Source organism: Felis catus, chromosome B1 (genome assembly GCF_018350175.1).
Source record: "Felis catus isolate Fca126 chromosome B1, F.catus_Fca126_mat1.0, whole genome shotgun sequence".
NCBI classification, from domain to species: domain Eukaryota; kingdom Metazoa; phylum Chordata; class Mammalia; order Carnivora; family Felidae; genus Felis; species Felis catus.
Window position 1 is genome coordinate 153,676,735 of NC_058371.1, and position 6,572 is coordinate 153,683,306.

Here is a 6,572-nt window from a genome sequence, read left to right on the forward strand (position 1 = left end):
CACTTTCTCTCTTTCTCAAGAATAAATACACATGAAAGCATATTTGGCTTATTAGTCAATAAATTGTTATAATTCATGTCATAATGATATTTTACCTGAATTCTAGTTTGATTTTTACCTTAAGGAAATTTTTTTTCATTCTTTCACATAGGGTCACTTACCATTTGTATATTATATGTTGGCATATTTGTTACATTTCTCTTTAATCTTTGGGCACCTGGGTGGCTCAGTCAGTTGAGCGTCTGATTTTGGCTCAAGTCATGACCTCATGGTTAGTGGGTTTGAGCCCCACATTGGGTTCTGTGCTGACAGCTCAGACCTGGAGCCTACTTCAGATTCTGTGTCTCCCTCTCTCTCTCTCTCTCTTCCCCTCCCTTGCTTTTGCTCTCTCTCTCTCTCAAAAGTAAACATTTAAAAAATAAAATAAACAAAATAAAATAATCTTTGCCAATTTACCATATGTAAGTTCGATGGAAGAGTTATAAAATGTTACATGATGCTGTGTGTTTGTCACACTGCATACACATACACACATACACACACACTAAAGATATTAGCTAACTATATAGACATTATTTAACTGCCTGTTAAATAATCACTGAGTCAAGATTCAAGAGAAGGCAGAATCCAGAGATTACATCCAGGAATGAGATTCTGTTCTGAGGCTGCTTTTCTCAGGGAGCATTTGCTATTTTTGGATGAGGCAGCCAAAAGGCTGAAAATGGACGTAACATTGCAATCTCGGAACCACCAGAGAGTTTGAGGATGTGAGGTGGCCAATGATTTAGACTTTGGAATGGGATCTTGAAGAGTTGTACTCTAGGAACAAGGGTTACATGAAAGTGAAGGACCCTGACTAGAGACTTTAGTACAGCTTTGAATCAACTTAGTACCAGAAAAAGGATTAACAGGATTCCAGACTTCACATTTACCAAACTTGACAAAGGAAGATAGCATTATCCTTAGCTTCCAGTCAAACAATAGAACATATTTCATGTATGAAAAAAAAATAGGTATGTTAGGATGCGAGATATATAAAAATAACCACCAACAAGAAAGACAATGGATCCATAAGACCTTCAAATATTGGTATTAGCAGATATAGATTTTGTAAGTAGGTTTACTGTGTTTAAGAATATTAAATACATGTTAATATCATTAGCAAAGGACTCTATATAAAAATATTTGTCAGTTACAAAACAAATATAAACATGAAAAATACAATAATTGATTAAATAACTCAACATATAGTTTTAATAGATAAGACATAGCTGAAAAGTGAATTCATGAAAAAGAAAATAGCCCAGAAGAAACGACATGTATTAAAACATGAAAAGATGTAAGGTGGAAATAGTGAAGAGAATGGAGAAGGTCTACATATGCAACTGGAGTTCCAGAAAGATAAAGAGAATGGGGAGGAATGAACTTTGAGAAACTCTCCACGGAAATCTTTAGTAAAAGGAGAAAGATTTATGCGATCTGAAGAGAAACCAGAGTATTGAACTTTGAGAAACTAATGGCTTAAAGAAATAGAATACATCAGGCAAAATCAAGAATATTAAAATATATAACAAAGGATAAAAAATTAAAAAAAATAAATTTCTCATCTAGACATATCATAGTAAAATATCTAAGTAACAGTGAAATATATATTATCCTCTGAGGATTCTTAACTACACTAACAGTTAACTTTTTAACACAAACAATGGAAGCCAATGCAATTTCATTTTATCTTCAAAATGCTAAAATTAAATGACAACCTACACGAAATTTAATAGCCAACAAAATATATTTGGGGAATGAAGGTGAAATAATATGTCCAGTAAAAAGAATAATGAAAATTTAAATGGAGAGTATTTGATACCAGCCCACCAGCACCAAAGGGTGTACTAAGGGGTTTTCTGGTGACCAAAGGAAAATTATTTAAATGGAAAAGATGCAGTAAGAAAGTAAGGAATGAGAAGGAAAGAAAATATTTAAATATTGACAGTTTAAATATAAACAATGTTTTGTGGTTTGAACAGATAAATAGATGTTGGGTAGATAGAAATACATGATAGAGAGATAGATGATAGAAGATGATAGATACATAGGTAGGTAGGTAGGTAGGTAGGTAGATATAGATAGATGATAGATAGATAGATAGATAGATAGATAGATAGATAAGGGGGATGGGGGAAAGGGGAGTTATTTTTTAATAGTTGCAGAGACTGATCTTTGGAAGATGAAAAAGTCTTGCAGATTAGTGGTGATTGTAGTTGTGCAACGAAGTAAATGTACTTAATGTCACAGAACTGAACACTTAAAAATGATTTGAAGTTATTTTTTTCTTCTTTATTGAAATAAAACATACATATTATAAAATTTATGATTTTTACTATTTTAAGTTAAAAGAAGTTTTTAAATAGCTGAAAATAATTTCAAAATAGTTCATGGAAACCACCATTCTAATTTCTATCTCTATGAATTTGACTACTCTAGGAACCTCATATAAGTGGAATCATACAATGATTGTGCTTTTGTGAAGTAGTTTGTTTATAGTCTCAGAAAGTAGTATAATGTCTTCAAGGTTAATCTATGTTGTAGTGTCAAGATTTCCTTCCTTTTTAAAGGAAACTTCCTTTGAAAGGAAACTGAATCATATTCCATTGTATGCATATTCCACTCTTTTATGTTTTATTTTTATTTTTGCTGTTCATTCAGTCATCATTGGCTACTTAGATTGCTTCCATCTTTTGGCTGCTGTGAATAATGCTGCTGAACACACGCAAATATCTAAGCCCTTGCTTTCACTTCTTAAAATGACAAAGTTTGTGTTATGTTTGTTTTACTGCAATAAAAAATAAAAACTAATAATGGCATAATTTTCAATAGCTTCAGGATAATAACATTAACTGGTAAAGAATAAAAATAGCAATTAACATTACCTTTACAAAGATGATCTATATATTTAGTAATAAATAACGCAAGAGTCTTACCTGTAACACTTTAATCTAGGTCTATACAACAATTTTCCTATTGTTTTGAAACAATTTCTTATCATGTTCTTTATGAACACTGCTTATTAACATACACATCTCTATTTCTTAATATGAGAATTAGCCAATAAACATAATCTTAAACAAAATGTTCCTGGTGGGTCTCACATGTTAGATTTCCTAGGTATGAGATATTGGTTCAATGTAATATCACATCCAACAGCACATTTGCAATAATTGTTTTGGAGGCAAAATGGATGCATAGTTTAGAATTTATTTTGAGACATTTTACACTCTGCATTGGCTCAGATGATAGACAAAGTAAATAAATAATAATTTCTTATCCAGATTCATCTGTCATCATGCCTCTCTTTAAATTCTTTTTTATTTTTTAATACTTTATTAAATTTTGAGAGAGAGAGAGAGAGAGTGAGAGAGAGAGAGAGGGAGTGTGTGATGAGGGGAGAGGCAGAGAGAGAGCAAGACACAGAATCAGAAGCAGGCTCCAGAGTGAGCTGTCAGCACAGAGCTCAACATGGGGCTCAAACTCAACAACCATGAGATCATGACCTTAACCAACTGAGCCACCCAGGCCATCCATGCCTCTGTCTAAATATTATTTCTCAAGATTCTCTACTAGTCTCTAGAAAAAATCTTACTAACATTAAAATTAAGAATAAATAAAATACACTGTTTACACACAATCTAGAAGAACAGTTTTATAGTTCTTGCTGGACAGCTGTTCAATTCTACCTTCAAACACTTGCCAAACAAGATAAATTCATATCTGACTAGATCCATTTTTATCACTTTTCCCAATTTAAAGAGTGTACATTAACTTATCAATTTTTTTCTTTCCCAGACTATATATATTTCATATTTTATTATCTTGCTTAGAGAGACTTCATAAAAAAGTGGACAAATCACAAGAACACAAATTAATTGTACATCCCTGTATAATTTTGTATAACCAGCACCCAAATCAAGAACCACAACACCATCCCGGGTACCGCTTCCAGTCACCACTTATTCCAAAATGGTAGTCACTATACTGACAACACAAATTTTATTTTACCTGTCTTTCGAACTTAAATTAAAAAAAGCATGTGGCTTTTATTTTATGTATCCAGTTCCCATTTTTTTTCATATTATATGTTGGATTTCATCCATAGCGTTACATGTGTATATAGTTTATTCATTCTCATTATGAAATCAAGGTTTATCATATAAATATTGTATTTGATCATTCTACTTTTGATAAACAGTTGAATTATTTCCTGTTTGTGCTTCCTACAATGAGAATTGCTATTCATAATTTTCTTATTCATATATCATAGCAAAGAAAGACTTAAGAAAAACTTCTGTAAGGTAGCAAGGGATACAAATGTTGGTTACATAATATCCATATTTATGTTAAGCTAAATAGATAACACCAAGAAGTTTTTAAAATTAGTTATGAAAATTACACTTTCACCAAAGATGCCATGAGAATTTCTTTGCTCCATATTTTAAACAACCCTGGAATCTTTTTGTCTTTTAAAAAAAAATTAGTCATTCACACAGTATATAATAATATTACATTTTTATTATTACTTACATTTTCCTGATGAGCAATTATACTGAGTACTTTTTCATATGTTTATTGGACAATTGATTAAACTCCTGTGAGGTGAGGTGCCTATTTTTTTCCCTGTTGAATTGCCTCTTTTGCTTTTTTGTATTCTAGATATGAATTTTTGTTGGATGTACATATTGAAAATATATTTGCCAGCTTTGAGTTTGGCCTTTTCATAATGTTTTTTGATAAACACATTTCTTAATTTTGGTATAGCCACATTTATTATTTTCCATCTGTAGTCCTTCTTAAGAAATATTTGCCTAACTAAGGACATAAAAATAATCTCTTATATTTTTTCCTGGGGTTTTTATTGATATACCTTTCATACTTACATCTATAGAATATCTGAAAGTGATTTTTGTAATACTACCATTCAGTTTTTTTCTTATGAATATTGCATTATCCAGAATCATTTTTTAAATATTTTTTTCAACATTTATTTATTTTTGGGACAGAGAAAGACAGCATGAACGGGGGAGGGGCAGAGTGAGAGGGAGACACAGAATCGGAAACAGGCTCCAGGCTCTGAGCCATCAGCCCAGAGCCCGACGCGGGGCTCGAACTCACGGACCGTGTGATCGTGACCTGGCTGAAGTCGGACGCTTAACCGACTGCGCCACCCAGGAGCCCCAGAATCATTTTTTAAGAAAGAGCATCCTTTTTTTTATCTTCAGAGATTATGTCACCTTTGTCACAAGTCAGATGACCATGCACATGTGGATATCTGCCCGGACACCAAATGCTATTCCTTTGGTTGACCTACTTCCCTTAGACAAAATTATACTCCCTTCATTGCTAGAATTTTATAACACACATTGATATCTGGTAATGCATGTATTAGTGTTGTCCTTTTCTTACAAAATTTAGAATTGGATTATGAATTTACAAATACACGAAAATACATACATGATCTTGATTGAGGTTGCATTGAATCTATTAGTCAATGTAAGAGAATTGAAATCTTAACCACCCTAGTTCCCCAGTGAAGGATACTGACTGCAAAGTGATATTTGTCAATGTTTACAGACATCTTTGGTCTAGAGACATCTAGTGATCACAACCAGGAGATGCTACTGCATCCAGTAAGATTGAAGTCAAGAATACTGTTCAGTATCCTACAGTGTACAACATGGCACCTTCCAAAAACATAAAATATTTGAACCAAAATATCAATGGTGCTAAGGTTCAGAAATCTCTCTTTACAATATTTGGTTTTCAAATACAATCTTATATTTATATATTTGTTTAGAACATTTTTCATTTTCCTAAGCAACATTTTGTGTTTTTCATTATTAAAGTTTTGCACGTCTTTTGTTATATGTATTCTTAGGAATTTGATGTTTTTTTTTAAATTCCTGTAAAGAATATTTTATTCATTTTTCGATTGTTCATTGCCAGTATGTATAATTAAATAGATATATTTATATTGATTCGATATCTGTGATCTTGCTGGATTCACTTATTGATTGTTACTGTTTTTTTTTTCTGGATAATTTTACATTTTTTACATTCACAATCATGTTACCAGTGACTGTAATGCATTGATTTTTTGTTTATGAATACTAATGTCAGCTATTTCTTATAATTTTCTCACTATCTATTTTTTATTGTCTCCAATACAATGCCTGGTAGAAGTGGTTATAGTAGGCTTTCTTATCTTGTTCTGATTTCAGGTAGAAATATTTCACTAATTCATTATGGGTAAGATGTCTAAACTAGGCTTTTTATTAATATTCTAAGATAAGAAAGTTGTTTCTAGCCTACTTTTTAATATTTTGCTATTATGACTTGGTATCTTATTTTATAAAATGCTTTCTAGTATGCTTAAAATGATCTTTTTTTTTTCATTTCTTATTATGTAATAACACAGATTAATTTGAATGTTAGGGAAAAAAATAAAACTTCAACTCCTAAAATATTCTCCATGTGATTGATATTTTGCATTTTGCTCTATTTGATTCATATTTTTTAATATT

At 31.5% G+C, this 6,572-nt stretch overlaps 1 non-coding gene across 1 annotated transcript; it reads right to left on the minus strand.

Annotated features, from left to right (window-relative positions):
• Positions 1-1,382: 1,382 nt before the first annotated feature.
• Positions 1,383-1,499, minus strand: LOC111560249. The gene has a single exon (XR_002742007.1). It is a non-coding gene; the product is annotated as a U5 spliceosomal RNA (small nuclear RNA).
• Between the last annotated feature and the right edge of the window lie 5,073 nt (positions 1,500-6,572).